The following is an 18,408-nucleotide window of genomic DNA, read 5'->3' on the forward strand; positions in this document are numbered from 1 at the left end:
ACTTTAATTTCATTTACAAATACATGTTAGCTATTATAACATCATTTGTCTCAGTCACTCATTACTAACACTTAAATACAAAGTAATAGGTTCAACAACTCCATTGACAGTGTGATAAATTACAAGAAAGCCAATGAGTAAAAGGTACTATACTTGCCATCACACAACTAGGGAGACCAAAAATAACAGGAATCTTTAATTAACTCAGGAAATTAAAAGGTGGCTTTAATAAAGAACCTTAATAACAAGACACAGGTGAACTCACTAGCACATGTTAATCAAGAACAAGAAATAGTTTCATGTACACAAATGACTAGATGCTTATACACAGCCAAAATTAAACAAAAGACAAAGGTTTTAAACTGGTATCCACATAAATGATGAATTTATGGTACTAAAGACTATAAACACAGGCACCAACCACAGGTGTCTAATAAATAGCAACAGGAAGCAGGGCTGACCCTAATGAGCACGTTAATGACAATGAAACTACACTGAGACTCATTCTGCAGTTTATGCCATACACAAGATACTATAGGTTCAGAGCTAAGAGTCCTACGTTTTCATGCAGATAGAAACTCTTATGGGGGGGGGGTGTTCAGATGAGAAATGCACGAGCAGTTCATTAATTATTGCAGCAAATGTGAAATTGTTATGTTCTTAAGTTTTATTTCTGATAGCTGCCTAAGCATAATTCCTTTGGTTTTGACAACCACATTTAGTGAATGTGCAATATAAACACAGGAAAGTATTTAAGTAGTATTTATGGAGAACTCATTGTACACAGTCCATTAGTGGTTTTGTAGGAAGAGTAGTATGTTTTTTTCCTACTCAGTATACCAATATTGGCAATAAATGTAAGTCTTGCAATATTTGATCTATTCAATGGAAAATTTTAGCGTTTGAGGTGTTTGAACTTCAGTGGTATTCTTAATCGATAACAATCGAAAACAAGATATTCAATTAAGAGCCCTGACAACTAATTGAATGACTTAACTGCAAAACCTCCCTATAAATGCTCTACCTTTGGGAGGTTATCATTTACAAGACAGATTCAGAATATAAGTATACTGGATTTAATGGGCAAAAATATGACTGAACTATTCATTAAATATCATCAAATATACTATCGTCCTCCTTCATCCACGATGAAAATATTTGGAAAGCCTCACTCTCTCCAGTTTTAATACAGCTTTTAGGAAACTGCTTCAGCAGTTTACACTTCCATGTTGGATTTTCCATTCCAAACAAGGGTAGATTTTTAAAGTCTAGCCCAAACCTTACAAAATTGTTAACAGTCAGAGCGTTCCAGATGCTGCTTTCAGGGACAAAATGCAAATTCAATGAAAGCAATAGAGATTACATTGAAAAAAGTAAATTATATTTGAAATATGGCTCAATATCTCAAGTAAATATGGCCTTGATAGCATTAAACTACCATGTGAATTTTAGAATTAGAATTCTATTTTAATGAACATTTAGAAATTATCTCTTGGCTTTCCTAATCTCAGACCATATTCAGCTTAAAAATTCTTCTGCTTTTGTCCTTCTTATAAAACGTGTTGTGTGGATTACGGAATTAAACTTACTCAATTTATAAACCACGCTGTTAACTCATTCAAATGAATTTGGCAGTGTACAGTGGTACCACATTTATTTTCAGCAGCCATGCCTTGCCCCTTCCCCCTGGTTTATTCATTTCCTAAAGGAAATTGCAAGTTAATAGAAAAAGCAGCACTGGAACTGCCTCACATCCTATAGTTATTAATTAAGTAAAGTCTGGTTCAGTAACTCTGGATACTGAAAATACAGAGTTAAACAAAGCCCGGTGCTTCTCAAAATGAAGTTTCAACTTTGGCAGTCAGTCGACAAAATTTATGCATTAAGATCTATATCTTTCTTTTAAAGAGTTCATCACCGAATATAAGCAAAAAAAACCAAACCTCAAACCAACAGTTCTTGGCCATTTCTTCTGAAGGACTCACGTATGAACAAAACACAGAAGCAACAAAATAATTTATGTCACTGTCGTGTAGAAGCTGCTAGCTAGAAAATTCTCCTTTATTCCTAAATGCAGATTATTCCCCTGCAATTAACAGAACGAGAAGGTGCACTACCTGCTTCGTTGATAATATATAGTAGTTAGTAAAGTTTAAAATGCTCTAACGTGAGAAACTTTTAAATGTTCCCAATATCTGTAGATCTTGCAGGATAATTTATAGTTGCATTTGTTATCGAACATTAAGTGAGTGGCTAGCATGCTGGGAAAAATGCACATAAACTCAGGGTAGAACAAGCCTATTCCTTTATATTGAGCCTTTTCTTAAAAGTGAAAAGGTTATTATTAAAGTGATCTTTTGGAATTGAGGACAATAACAGCTTCAACAACTATGTCAAATATCTTCTAAATTCTGACTGGAATTAAATATTAAAAAAACTATTGCAAGTTTCAAAGTTGGAAACAACCGATGCTATAAATGTGAGATGAGGTAGAAAATACTGACGAATTTCATCTGTGAACATGTACCTTACAAAGATTATTTGAAAACAAATCAGTGTATATCCTACGGAGGAGTCAATTCTTTCCTTCGGAGACTGGATGAGATCCTCTGAAAAGCAATGAGAAGGAAAGAAAAGCCCCAACAGCCTATATTTTATGACAGATTAAATGAAACTGCTTACTATATATGGACTGGAATCCATCTTTAAGCAGCAAATATTTAGTCTGTTTTGCTCTCGTATCTGCTTTTTATACTCTAAACAAATATTAATATTTGTGGCACGTGAGAGAGTTTACTGTATTTGTACAAAGTTAAACAGTAAGCGATGTTTGCTACGACCGATCTTCAGAGGCTGAGCTGTCCCCCAGCATCACCGCTTACTCCTGGAGAAGTGAAACAGAGAGGCACTTAAAGAGGAAGAAAAAGAACATTCCTCATGGGAACGAAGAGAAACAATATCACTGGCAAGTCAGTGCAAAGCAAATCCTGAAGTCCCCGGTGCCGCCTGGGCAGCGCTAACATTTATCCTGTCCAAAAAGAGCTGCCAGTTTGTCTTTCTCTTCTTCAGCTAGAGGGTTTTGGGGGACTTTTTTGTTTATGAAGCAAGCAGAACCCTGTCTCCAACCCTGTCTGCAGCTATTAGCACCTCCACCTGCCAATTCCTGCAAAAAGCAAGTGCCTGTGCTTTGGCAGCCTCCCTCCTGTGGAAAGAAAGTCCAGGCTGCTGCCAACCTTACGGGCAGGAACACACACGGGACTGAACTAACGGCACGAGGTCAGTTTTACAGCAAGAAAGAAAAAAGCTGAATAAAAGATCCCTCATAACAACAAAGCACAAAGTTGCATGATAGCCAGCATCAAGATTTCCTCAACCGTTCCCTTAAACGGGGCAAAAAAACCCACCCAAACCAGCAAACAAAAGCCCAACCACCTCTAAGCCAGTAAATACAAAACTGATGCAACAAAAAGCATTGAATTATTAGCAAGTTGTAGCAAGATGTAAAACCTATTCCATCAACTTGGCTACACCTAATGAATGGCTGCTTTTAGATTTGCTGATGCTTTTCTTGCATTGGGAGGTTTAGTCCCTCCCTCCTTGTCCTCAAACAGATGCAAACAATGTTGTGTATCAGCAAATCTTCCTATAATTTATATGGTCACCTACGGTAACTGCACAGCAATGATGAGGTCTTTTTGCTTGCTTTCTTTTATGGATAAGGTCTTCTAATGAGCAGCTGACATACCAAATACCTCAAAAAGTACAAAAGAAAAGCCATTAACGCAGATTAATTTCAATTTTTTCACTCCTTGCAGACACATTTGCTCTAGTGCACCTGAGCTCCCGTTCTTTTCTCCCCTGCCAAACACCTTCAGGCCCTAAGGTCCTCAGGATGCTTTTGAAAAATCATTTTAATGACAGTGCTGGAATTCTAGTTTGAAGACTGAAGGATATATCCCATCTGCAATGTCTGCTGTGCCACCCCATACGTGCTAATGGTTCTTTACTGTAAAAATAACTGCAAATTACTTTGTACAAAACCCCATACACTTAAGATTTCCATTGTAGAGCACCGTATCTCCTATGAGCTCAGCTCTTGGGCTGGGAAGTGGCGTTACCCTCTCATCTCTGCATTGCAGCACGCTGCCCGGCTACGCTTCCCAGCACTATTCCTACAGTCATACCCTGGGAAGATGAACTGCTGAAATGATCTACCTTAAAAATAACCCAGGAAAATAAAAGCAGGCTGAGGATTTTTAAGAGTAGGATAGCTTCCTCGGTTCAACAGAGTGGTTGTGCGAGAAGTTTTAGGGGACGGAAGCAAAAGTGTCCAAGTAAAGGATATAAATGATAGGTGCCTAATGCAGAGGACTGAAAATACTACAATCTCTCAAGCTAACTATTAGTGTAATCTCTCAAGCTAACTAATTTGTGATTAGTTACACTAATCAAACTTAAAATAACTGTTTACAAACCTCTGTTTAACTTGAGGATTGCTATTTATGTTTTTTCAGACTGAAAGAGGCCTTGTTTGCCTGAAAGCTGGCCCGGCTTTCATTTAAAAAATATATTAGTTAGTTTAATAAAATACATGGCTTTTCCAGGAAATATTTATTTTCCTAGAGTATGAGATTAACAGGCTAGTGAGTTAAATTTTATGCAAGGAGGACATATTTCTCCAGCCTCTTAACCATCTTGTCTCAGTTTTCCATGGAAGACTTAGTCTGTTGCAGGAAAAATTACTCCTATTCCCCTCCTAGGGAGAGGTGTTTTGTTTTCTTTTTTTTATTTAATATTGGCTCTTTATCTTCCTTGATCTAAGAAACCTCTTAGCTTTATAAAGGAATTAAAAACAGAACTCAAAAGTAACTCCTCTCACTGATTGCTCACAGAAACGTATAAAGCTTTACACTTTCAGAGCTCTGTGGCATTGCCTCACTTTTCTCCAATTAGAAAGAAGTTCCTAGGTACTGCCGTTTTGGCAGAGATTGCATAAAGCAGACACAGTTATGTAGGGAAATAAATTAGGCATAGTGTGCCATAATAACCTTCAGTTATGAGTGAAATAATAACTGCAAGTTTTTATTGGCCTGGGACATGCTAGAACAGAAAATGCAGAAATGGAAATACATCACTTTCCATGAGGTTTTTGAAATCAAAGTCTCCCAGAACATCATCTCATAGAAGTCTGGGTATTTTTTGAGACATTTTAAGAAATCAAGCTTCCCCCCAAAGCTAAGGAAGTATCCTACTTCTTGGGGTTTTATAATTCTTCAAAAATCTGAAAAGTTCATTTCCGTCCCTGCGGTTAAGTGTTCAACGCTCTATGTACATAACTCAGATCAGACAACAATGCCTAATTCTTCCTTTTTGATCAGATAAACCACATTTCAAGTAACTTTTCCCCAAAATCTAATTTTTCTTACGAATTTGAAGCAGAGAAAAATTAAGAGAAATCGAACAGCTAGACTAGATTAATAAACAAATTAATAAATCTTGTTCTCAGACCCTTCCATTTACACTATCGATACAGCTCCTCTCATTATATATACATATGTATTTCCTGCACTTTATATATCATGAAAAAGAAGGGATAAAACTGTTATTTAGCACTAAGATTTTGCGTTGAAATTTTTGTGACGCTTAGCTTTTCCAGTTCCCAGAGACTCTGACAACCAATATCTGCTACACAACACAACTATTTTTGCCAAATGAGCCAAGTGTCACCGTTTGGCAGTGGACAAATAGTAATCAAGTCAATAGAAACATCTACTGTATCTACTGGCAAGTAAACCTTTTGTTGAATCATAGAATCATTAGGTTGGAAAAGACTGTAGAGATAATCAACTCCAACCATACCTGTCTACTACTAAATCATGTCCCTAGGTACCTCATCTACCCGCTTTTTAAACTCCTCCAGGGATGGTGACTCCACCACCTCCCTGGGCAGCCTGTTTCAATCCTTGATAACCCCCTCTGTGAAGAAATTTTTCCTAACGTTCAATCTAAACTTCCCGTGATGCAGCTTGATGCCACTCCATCTCATCCCATCACCTGTCACTTGAAGGGATATTTGGATACTGCATATTCATCAAGGATATTCAGATACTGCAACAAAGTTTTAGCTAATGAAACGCGTGGCAAAAATAAGGCAGTGCTCAGAAGAAATGAAAGAATAAGGATTATCAGTCCCGTAGTAAATAAGGGGCAGATGAGACTTGGGAGAAACTGCTTTAGAATGACAGGAAAAGTCTTGATAGGAGCTACTCTAGTTACTCTTTGTGAGGAGCTACTCTAGTTGAAGACTATTAGAGCTTTACTGCAGGGATGATTAATGAAGCAGTTTGGACACTAGGCTACCAAATTTCCCCAAAGAAGTAATGCAGTGAGAAGAATAAGGCTAAAAATGGCTGCTGAGGAGATAAACCCAGGTGAGAAGTCTTTTTCTACTAAGAGAAAAAACACTAAAACCTTTAACTTGTTAATTACAACATCTACAATACGTCCCAGCAGGTTAATAAAGTTCTTCTCAGTAAGTATATTAAGGAAAAAGGAAGACAGAACAAATTCATTCACACAGATAAGATACAAATTACTTAAAATAGCTGCTGATGTACTTGCATTACTGACTGCTGCCACGCTAAAACACTAATTAAAAGGAGAAAGAGAGAAGATATTACTAAAATTTTGCATTTCCTGCAAGGTCACTTCTAAAAATTATTATTACAGTCCAGGTAAAATTGCAATCATTAATGCTTTTTTTGGCCAGTTTGTTCACATTTTCAGTACTCGGACCAGTATTGTTTAACTCTATCCTTCAGACAAAATGATGCACCGTCTAAAAATATTAACATAAATTTCACTGTAAGAGGATTAAAACCAAAGTAGTTCTATCCAAATTAATTTAGATAAGTACACTAGATAAATAAATCAGCACCCTTCAACTCTCAGAAAGCACTTCAAGCAATTTCAAGTCATTAAAAATACTTTTAGTTCCAACATTTTGGCTCCTAGAACAGCCTTAATGGTTATCTGACAGTATGTTCTACTACTGGCTGTATGGCTTTTATTACATGCCCTGATCTATTTGATGATCGTGGCAGCTTTTTAGAGAACTACAAAGAAAAGCTGAAATCATGAATTATTTTTCAGACAAGTCTAATAAAAGTGTTAATCAAAAATCCCATAAACGTCTGAAGCTCTCATAAATCCTACATTTTATATATTCCTCTTTCTAAACATTCCGCCAATGGAAGAACTAGCCTAAAAGGGAACAAAAAAAAAAAGAGACAAAGCCATAAAAGAGAACAAAAAAAACTACACATGCATTTAGAACATCTCACCGATTTATTTATCTGATCTTTTTTACGGATTTATGAACTAGTATTATTCTTCTGTGACTTAATTTCTGACATCTTATGAACATCTCATATAGATGAATATGATTATGTTTGATTTCTGGTAGATGATAAGGTATTCCCATATGACAAGATATAGTCAATTATTTCCCCCTTACGCTACTATTACAAAATATTAGTGGGTTTTAATTTCCTTCTATCAGAACAAGAACCACTCCCCAACCCATTTTCCAGTGACTTGCACATCAACGATCCTGAGACAACAAACAGAAGATGTTTCAGGTTACAACTTGAAATACATCTATCCAATTTAAAACGACAAATTTCCTTTTTTTTGCGTGACAGTTTGCAAGACTAAGTGCAATTTGAATCTCTTTCCATCAACTTTTAAATCCTCCCTGAAAAAAAAAAGTCCTCATTGGTAAGTGAGGAGACTATAACTACATATAACATTGTAGATTTGTTAGCAAGAATTCATTTTGCATTTTTATGAGATTCAAGAACATTATATTGTAAGGCAAAATTACAGAGCTGTCAGTTCTGTCTGTTGGATTCGATACTGATGTTAGTATGATGCTATGAAGTTTCAGGAATTCTTTGTGGGGTTTCCATAGAGCTATTCAGATGCTTTGTTCTACCTATGGTGCAAATACCTGCTAATTTGCTCTACTTTCTAACTGAAAGCACTGAATTAATTTTGTGGGGTTTTTTTTTTGGAAAAACTAAAACTTGTTAGGCACATAATGCACAGGCAAAAAGATAGAGCTCTGTAACAGAAATCAGAGAGGCTTCCAGATCCCTTGATAAGGGTGGTGCAGTAGATAGGCATTTCCAGTCACAATATATATATATTTTGCTGTACCATCAACATATACCCAAATACTTCTAGTGACACCTAGAAAAAATAAGGTACTAATTGACTTGAGCGTGCATTAGCTATTGTTTCTCTTAGAGTATATTCCTCATGCAAACACAGACAGATAGATAATCCATAAAAAAAAATCCTTAGAGTACTTTTAGGAGGAGCAAGAGACACTTCCGAGAGTACTGTTCTAACAACAAGGCATCAAAAGTTATAGACAGTCCCTTCATTTGAAAACTCTGATTATAGACACATGGAATGGTTTGGGTTGGAAGGGATCTCAAAGATTATCCAGTTCCAGCTCCCCAGCCATGGACAGGAACACCTTCCACTGGATCAGGTCACTCAAAGCCCCATTAAGCCTGAGGATCAACGTGTTAATAGAAATTCATATACGAGGGGGCAAATCCAAACAAGAATGTCTGGATTGGGGGTTGGAACTGGATGACCTTCAAGGTCCCTTCCTACCCAAACCATTCTGTGATTCACTGCCATCTTGAGCATGATGTTTTTCCCAATGTATGTCCAACTGCATGTTTTTCTGAAGAACTATGACTAACCAGAAAAGCAATGTGGTTTCATAGCTCATCTGGGCTCCTGTCAGCTGAGAGATGAAACGCACTTTTCATCAGCACAACTTATTTTAACGGGGCCTTCTTCAACTCAACATTCACCTCCTGTATCTGCTATAACAGCAGTTCCAATGAGATATAATCCTTTCAAATTGAGATTTATTTCACTTCGTTCTAATTAACCTGATCACTCTCTAGCCATACACATCTGTTAACATGAGATACCAAAAAGAGAAGTTTCTATCATCATCGGCAGAAAATGCCATGATGCTGTCTGAACACAGAGTGCTGTCAAAGATTTAAAATGTCAGAGGAGGATGGTGAATCAGACTGCCAAATTAAAAGAGAGTGACATGAGTCAGGAAAGGGAGATTAATGAATATTGCAGAGTTACTGAATTCTGCTTAGATTATCAGACAGAACTCAGCATTTCTGTTTGAATAATCTAATAAAAATAGATAATGGACAAGTTCACATATATTGATTGAGGCATTAGACCGAAGGGAAAAACATACACTTAAACCCATAAATACATTATGCAAGGAAGCAATATTGACCAAATTACTAGCTATCAAAATCCACTTTCTGCTTTCAAAGAAATATATTATGTGGATTTTTTGTTAGTGTCAAACTTGAAGGAGGAGCATGCAATGAAATGTCTTATAATATTACTTGCAATTTTGTAGGAACTAAACCCAAAAGTGTTGCAGGAAAGAACAGGGTGAGCTTTTATACCAATTTTGCTGATCTTCAAAGAAAAATAAAAAGGCAGCAGTATCACGGGGTTATTACTAATTATTTTAATTGGTAATAGGGGGTGCAGGACAAGAATTAGAAGCAACCTTTCATAATCACTTTCTGACTTAAAACATGAAGCAATTTTGTATATGGAAACAATATGTGACTCTTAAAAGAAAAAGAGAATTGAAGGAACAGAGGAACCAAAAGGAAGAAGTTTGGGTTTTACTTAAAATGAGCCAGTGTTTTGCTCTGATGTCAGTTTATTTTGTTTTAGCAGACCTCTATCTAAAGCAGAGGGAGAGGTTCCACACTGTGGTGTTCAATATCACTTGATTGGTTCAATGTCAGGAAATTTTGCTAATAAAAACCCTCTGCTGTGCCACTTAATTGTTCCGTAACCCTGGTCCAGTAACTTCACCTCTGCATGTTTCTATTTCCTTGCCCATTTCTATTCAACTATAAAGCAAGCACTTTGGGGTAGACTTTTTCTCACCACAAGCTCGCATTTTGTGTAGCCCAGTGAGAATTCCGATTTCACTTAGGACTGCAATGCGTATAATAACCCAAATAAAACATTACAGGAGTTCACGGAATTATGCAGCCAAAGACACAAAAGAGCAGCAAGAGAGAAAAAAAAGTAATAAATTAATCTGATTCTAAAATCAAATGACAGAATTTGGACAGTGCTGCAAGCAGAGTTGAATAAATGCACTTTGCTGAAAACCTTATTCATTATTTGATTATTCCTATAAGCAGACATGCCAGTTCTTAATGAATGTGTCCTTCCAAGATGACACAGGATAACCCGAGTTTTTTAATTCTAAGGACATTAGCTTCACCAATATCTGTCCCAGATGCAGACCTGGTGGCAGATGTCTGTTTGTATGCAGAGATTATCGATCTCTGAAATCTGAGCTCCATATTAAAGACTTTGTGGATGAATATTCGTTGAGGACGGGGGAGGTGGCGGTAGGAAAATAAGCTCTCTTTCAGAAACAGAAAAAAAATAACCCACAAAACTTTAATTTATTATGGCCCTAATGCTCATTAGCATTTACCCCCACTGACTTCCCCTGGATAATAAAAAGCTTCACTGTCATTATACGGAGGGTCCAAGATAATGAGTGAAATTTCGTACATGAAAATTTAGGAAAGTTTTACTTAAAATTTGTATTTTCGTAAATCTTTATTCTCAGTAAGATCAGAACTAGAGTATTCTCTCTTGGACCTCTAAAAGATCTACTGTTCCAACCAGCAACATTTCAAACTCATCACTCCTCCTTAATTTACTCATCCTGTATTTGAATCTGGCAGAGATTAGGCTGCTGTGAAGGGGCTGCCATGACATCATGCAAAATGTACCAGTGAAGCTTAGTGTGTCCAGTGACAGAGGCACAGGAAATAACTAATTTCTCATTTTCTGCCTCTTCCTCTCTTTCCTGTCAAAATTCTAATTATATGAAAAAAATTGCATTTTACTGACATCGTGTCAAGTAGTCGTAACTGTTACCCAATGTGAGTGTCTGACTCTGGCTCCCAAATAATAATGTTAATGAGATAACACAGAGCAGAGGGAGTGTGGGCTGCTAAGCCTGTGCAGCAAACTACAGCAACATTTCTAACGCAAATTCTCTCTTCCTGGACACAACTGCATTTGATTTGAAGATTTCTTAGCAGCTTCATTTTCAGCCTATATCATCCAACACCCTGCTTGTGTCATCAGTATTTTGCACAAACTTGCTTTCTACCCGTGAAAGCCTCTCTTTGAAATGTTATTACAAGAACTAATCCTTTTTTTTTTTTTTGCATCTAGGACTGTAAAACTCTGTCTCATGACAGAGGAGACCCAAATAGACGAAATACTGAGGACCAGGGAGGCCAGAAGTGAACTGGATGGGATCCCTTGAAAGTGATTTCACACTGCAGGGGAAAAAAAAAAGAAGTTTTAAATGCAACAAAGTCATGGTAGAAATGAGATCCTTATAGACAGGCCACTTCATATGTTCTTTCAACACTGGCTTGTTCCAGATCTCATACTTTCAACCATAATTTTCAGCCCATGTCATTCACCTCTCTCGAATAGCAGTATTTATGTTATCTGTCCTGGCGAGTTATCGCACCCTATTGCACCATTATATCCAATGTGCACCTTTCCTCCTCAAAAAGTATGATGTGCTTTTTTAATGTCTTTGGATGTAACCGTAGCATCATCCTCTGTTCTTTCGCTACGGAAAAGTACTAAAGTAAATCTTACTGGACGAAACTAAGCTTGCATCACATCTCGATATCTAAAACAATCAAACAGAACTGTATTGCCTTTCATTCGACTTTAATCATGTTCACACCAAATGCCTTCAAGGTAACTAGTTTAAGAAATAAGGATTTGTAGCAATCGCACACTCGTCTGGGCTCTTTGCCTCTAACGGCACTTGGAGGTCCCTTGACACCTACAATTCTGTACAGGCATCAGGGATGGGATTAAGGGGGACAGTCCTGTTGGGGAAAATGCAAAACTGAACGGAACCAGCTACTTGCCATCCTTTTCAGTTGCTTTATAGGTGCAGGGTCAAAAGAACAAACTGCAAGTTGCATAGTATTTGCATTCCTTAATGAACTGCTGGAGGCAATTGGGACATTGTAATGAAGAAGAGAACCTAAACTGAACATAACAGAAAACTTTCTTGCTTGTATTTTTTAATGCTTAAGTTAACCCCAGAGACACAGAAAACAGATCTATGCAGAAAGTGCTTTTTCAATGACCTTTTCATCACAAGACGCACATTGTGTGTCAGGCAATCTATTTAACTATCTATATATTCTCTCTTCTGATTGACAATTAATTTGTTTTCTTTCTAGGTAGGTTAATAACAGGCCTTATGATATTCTTTACTCTCTTCTTCCTCTTGCTATCTGCTCCATTTCAACATTCAGTAACCACAAGGGCTTTGCAGTCACCCTCTCCAGGGTTCCTTCTATCAAACTTTTCATCACAAACACAGGACCAGCACCTCTAGAGTTAAGGTAAAATTCAGCATTAAAGGTAGAAATTACGTTCCGTTCTCACACACGAATAATAAAACAAATAATTAAATTTTTAATATCACAGTGCTTTCCCTTTGACTATGGCTGAATTTTCACAGAGTTTACACAGAAATCTAACTTCAGAGTTAAAATGAATTACAGTTGGATCCCCAAACAATAATCACACAACCTACACCCTCCTTTGATTTCCAATGAGCCAAATGAAACAAAGCCCACCCTCTCTCCTCCAATCTGTATAATTTAAACTTCTTAAGTCTTGTGCTTATCTCACTTTTCAAGAGTTTTCCCTGAAAGCAACAGCGGTTTTGCCACAGAAGTCTTTACAAATACTATTTTTTTTGTCCAGTATTGCCAAATAATCATGTTATGTTTCAGAACTTCCACGAAGAACTTCTCTGGACAAAACATTTATCACCTCTAACTGCTCTCCCTGGAAATGAAACAAGATGCTACCTGCAAGGGGTCATTTAGAGAAAGACTTCCATCTCCTACAGCTTCCGGAGGAGCTGCTTCTCCCTCTCACCAAAGCACAGGAGACCACCAGCAAAGGCAATGAAAGAAGGTTGTGGCCTTTCTAAAGGAATACAATTCCTCATAAGCTTTTCAGACAGACAAAATTTTTATATTTTCGCCTTTCCTGACATACTTCTGACTCCTCTGTTTAGGACTGATGTGACTGCTGAGCACAGGGAACATTCCTGATTTGCCTATCAGGAACTTGAGAACAGAAAGAATTAAAATACAGGATTAGGTAGGACAATTAATGAAAAAGGGGATGTCACACTGGAAAAATTCTGTAAAGCTCTAGAAAAATAAATCAATATTTTACATGTAGGTATACTTTTTACAATACACAAAATACAAAACTATTTTCCTTTGAAGTTATTAACAATCATACTGTATCAGCTTTTATTTTTAGCAGAGACGACCTCAGAGAACCTTAATCTTTTTTTCTGCAGCTCTATAGTACAATGCAAGACAATTGAACCCTTTTAGGAGTAACGCTGGGTGCTCAGAGAGGAACTTTCAAGTACTATTATCCCTGATACCATCAAACACTATAATTTGTGCTGTGTATAGCAGTTTTGAAATGTGTCATGGAGATGGAGTGATTCATACTTTTTATTTTTTCTTGACAATAGATGCTAATATTTTCTAGTATTTAGAGTGTCAGCTTTTTGACAACTTATATTGCATTTTGGGTTCGGGGCTTTTTTTTTTGTGTTATCTGAAAACTAAATTGTATGACTTGGTACAAAATAAAGCCTATCACTTGACTGCCACTTCTAGACCCTCTTCTTGAGAATACTTTCACAAAGTAAACAACTTTTGAGAAAAAGGAAGCAATGAAATCAGGGGTGGGAGGCGAAGGAGAAAAATGGGGGAAAATGAGATAATAAAAATATTTGGATCTCCATGTGAACAATGAACATAGAAGATGGTGTTCTTTGGGGAAAATATCTACTAATTTTGATCATTAAAAGCACTTCACATACTGTTTTCATAGATATTCACATCTGTGAAAAACAGACTATGGAAGTACTAGACACAAGCTAAGTCATAAAACAACAAAAGTCCTTCCCCTAGCGTCCCGTTTCATAGCATTTAAAAGTAATCCTTAAATTGCCAGAGCAATACCTGAAAATTCAGTAGAGGCTTCCATGGAAAAGATGGAATAGAATTTCTGAGGAGTCACAATTTCCCCAACCAATTTCAGAGTGCCCTTGAAGGCCCCATGTAAAGATTCCAGATAACCCTGTAGTTCAAAAACCTGCAACACTCAAGCCTGATTTCTGCTCTTTTAAGATTATATTTTACTCTTCTTGCTTGGAAGCAGCCGTATGGAGTAACTCAGGTGTTAAGCTTTGAAGCCTAAAGTTTTTTTTCTGAAGCGTTGTTGAAAAGCAGCAGAATACAAAAGTTCATATAAAGGAGGACATATCAAAATCTGATATTTCTGATAACAAGGAGGTTATGTGGCTTTTAGTGAAGCTCAGCACAAAAAGAAGACTCACAAACTTATTTGAGAACTGCAGCATGGTCTCATAGACCCTAAGGGAATTCAACTTCAAAGCTGCCTGTGATATCCTATGAACGTGGTAGACAACAGAATCATAGAATCGTAGGATAGTTTGGGTTGGAAGGGACCTTAAAGATCATCTAGTTCCAACCCCCCTGCCACAGGCAGGGACATCCCACTGGCTCAGGCTGCCCAAGACCCATCCAACCTGGCCTGGAACACCTCCAGGGATGGGGCAGCCAAAGAAAGGAAAAATGAGACCAGCAGAATTGCAGTGTTTGGTACCTCTGTCAAGATCACTTTACGGCTCACGAGTTCTCTGTAGAAAATATCTAGGAGCAAATCACCGCTTTCAGGCTCTCAAAAAACTGTTACTGTGATGAAGGAAAATCATTCCCCAATTTCCAAAGGAAAATTATCCTCTGCAGCTTCTTTCTACTCCCTCTCTCGTTTCTCCCACAACAGTTAATGACAGTATAGTGGCTCCACCTATCAGAGGCAGGAATATTGGACATATATCCATAAAAGTTAATAATGTGACCTCATTTACAGTAACAGACTTTCACAAAAAAAGCCACACTCAACAAGGTAAAAAAGGATACAGCTTTCTCAGGAAGGAAGGGAGATGTAATAGGAGAAAACAACAACTATTACAAACAAAATTGTAACCTGTTCATTTCTCTGACGTCTGTCTAACAACTGAGCCTGTAAAAGAGAAGCTAAAAGATGAGATGCAAGTAATAGCACTGCTTGGAAGATCAACCCACAGGTACGGATTAGCAAGGTCAAAGTCATAGGATAAGACCAACAGAAAGGCCTAAGGCTGATGCTTGTATACTTGCGGAGTTTGTATGTGATGCCTACATTTCCCAGAGAGACAAAAGGTAGTTGAGTGCTGCAGATCTTTTCCAGTTCCAGTTGTCCGTGAACAAGTCAGATACAGAAAACCACAGCAAGATCTGGGAAATCAGTGAAAAGGAATTACCCAAAGTAGAAAAGCCTCTCTCTGAAAGCGTGGAAAACAACTAGAAATTTACGTACTTAAAGTGTGTCCTTGTGTCTGGAATATATGATGGTGCCTGGAAAACCACAACAATTTGAAAATAGCCTCATTTCTGACAAGAGTGAGCTTTGTAGTACTTGAAGATTTTATTAACCATAAGAGCTGAAGAATAATATGCTACAATGGAAAGACTGTGACGTTCCATAAACATCCAGAAGACATCCAAGTCAGTAAAATTAATTCCCTAATTTGGCTATTTTACAAGAAAATCCCCCAGATTGCCACAGACAATTGTTCTGTCCCACATCAAGCTTATGCTGGGTCTGATGTTACAATGTCTTTGTAATCCAGCAGTGCTGAAGATGATCCCGTAACAGGCTTCAAGTGATAAAAAGTTCTACTTAAGGGAAATTCTGGGGACATACCTAGCTGAAATTCAGGCAATTTAGCCTTTTTTTTCTGTGCAGGGATGCCGCAGCCGCAGGCCTCAGCTGTCACCTCATAGAGAGCACATCCCGGGGACCAGCCTGGCCATGGGATGGCAGAGAGGGGAGATGAGCCAGAAGGAGCACAGGCAACACACAGTCCAATTCAGCCGAGAGGAAAACAGGGGTTTAAGCCATGCTCCACAGACCATGGGTGTATGTTACGCTATCTTACAATCTCATTTGTCTACCACTGAATAAAATCAAAACAAACCTAAAATAGTCCCCAGAAGGAAAACCTCTTTGCTTGCCAGCAGAGAGGTTAGTGCCTTAGCTTCTAGTTTACCAGAGGGTTGTGCTTCTGACTGCTGACAACTACAGCATCCCCACATCAAACACAGGAAGATCATAGGATCATATGGGTTGGAGGGGACCTTAAAGATTACCCAGTTCCAACCCTCTGCCATGGGCAAAGACACCTCCCTCTGGCTCAGGCTGCCCAAGGCCCATCCAACCTGGCCTTGAACACCTCCAGGGATGGGGCAGCCACAACCTCCCTTGGTAACCCACTCCAGTGTCTCACCACTCTCATAGTGAAGAAAATTCTTCCTAATGCCTAGTCTAAACCTGTCCCTCTCCAGTTCACACCCATTCCCCCTGGTCCTATCCCCACAAGCCTTTATGAACCACCCCTCTCCAGCTTTCCTGTAGCCCCTTCAGGTACTGGAAGGTCACTATAAGGTCTCCTCAGAGCCTTCTCTTCTCCAGGCTGAACAACCCCAACTCTCTCAGCCTGTCCTTGCAGGAAGGTGCTCCAGCCCTCGGATCATCTTTGTAGCCTCCTCTGGACCTGTTCCAACAACTCCATATCCTTCTTACATTGAGGATTCAAGATAGCACACTTGTACAACTTACACATGGATGTGACCGCTGTGGCCCTTTCTTAACACTTAAGGTTAAACCCTTCAGATTGAAAAGGGCCTGGAGCCCACAAGTTTTTCTGTGTAAATGTTTTATCCATCAAAGAAGGAAATCCACACTAACATCATCCCTGTAAACTTATATTTCAGACCTGCGAAGCTAAAAGCTGTTGTGATTTTTTTTTTTTTCACCCCTAACAGCCTCCTGCCTACACATAAACACCTGTCTGCCTCAACAGGAATTCTGAGATCACACAAACACAAGGTTACCTATAATAAAGCTAATATAATATTCATTATACATGTTCTGATGCCAGCGGCATGACGTGTAGTTGCTTTAGGCTGTATTTCAATAATTTTCTCCAACAGCCACTTCCCTAGCAAATGCCTCATCTCACTTTCCTACAATAACTACTACTATTTGTGGTATTAGGGTACCGATCTGACTCATCCCGCACAAAAAAGGGCAAAATTCCCTCATTCAATAATTCTTGCATCAGGCTCAGCTGCTCGCTCACGAGGCAGCTCTTCTTTTAGAATGATATGCAGTTTTGATCAAAGCCTTCCACTAATGGAAAATCCATCATATTCCCTGAACGATACATTCCAATAATAAAATATTTTGGCTTCTTAAAATGTGCATCATCTTTCCTGATCAAATTTTCTGACTTTCAGGCTCAGCCTCAAGATCTTATGTTGTGTCTTGATGATAAATGAATTTCCAATACAAAGCATCTACTCTGCGTGGAGTAGAAATGTCACCTCTTACGCTTTTGTCTGACAAAGAAAAGCAAACAGAAGAAAACAGAAGTGGAAAAGAAAGTCCCCATATGAATTTGTTTAAGGTTGACTCAATGTTTTTAACAAAGAGATGAGTTTAGGTCTCATCTTAAATAGAAAATAGATATTTTTTTCTACGACCAAATCAAGCACAGAGTTTCAGATTTAAAAGGAAGGCAAAAGACAGATTCATTCCCCATACAACCCCCCAAAGGAAAAAATAAAAGGACCTAACACAAGATGTTTCTCCATGTGCTTCCTATTTCATACAGACCCATCAGAGCTGATTGTCCTAAAGAACTTTCGTGCTTCTGTATAAAGGGGAAATACAAGGAGAAGTCCCCACACAGCTTTCAAACTAGGAAATACACAATTCCCCTATAATTATATCAGAGGGCTGGAGCACCTCCCCCATGCAAACAGGCTGAGAGAGTTGGGCTTGTTCACTTAGGAGAAGAGAAGGCTCTGGAGAGACGTTACAGCAACCTTTCAGTACTGAAAGGGGCTTCAGGAAAACTGGGGAGGGGCTCTTGATCAGGGGCTGCAGGGATAGGACAAGAGGAAATGGTTTTAAGCTGAAAGAGGAGAGGACTGAGATAGGATATTAGGAAGAATTTTTTTACTGTGAAGATGGGAAGGTCTTAGAACAGGTTGCCCAGAGCAGTGGTGGCTGCCCCATTCCTGG

At 38.3% G+C, this 18,408-nt stretch overlaps 1 protein-coding gene across 2 annotated transcripts in view; it reads right to left on the reverse strand.

Annotated features, from left to right (window-relative positions):
* The window catches only part of ATRNL1 (attractin like 1), a 511,034-nt gene that overhangs the window by 76,856 nt on the left and 415,770 nt on the right, over positions 1-18,408 (reverse strand). The window lies entirely within an intron of this gene.

The sequence above is a fragment of the Cuculus canorus genome, chromosome 7 (genome assembly GCF_017976375.1).
Source record: "Cuculus canorus isolate bCucCan1 chromosome 7, bCucCan1.pri, whole genome shotgun sequence".
NCBI classification, from domain to species: domain Eukaryota; kingdom Metazoa; phylum Chordata; class Aves; order Cuculiformes; family Cuculidae; genus Cuculus; species Cuculus canorus.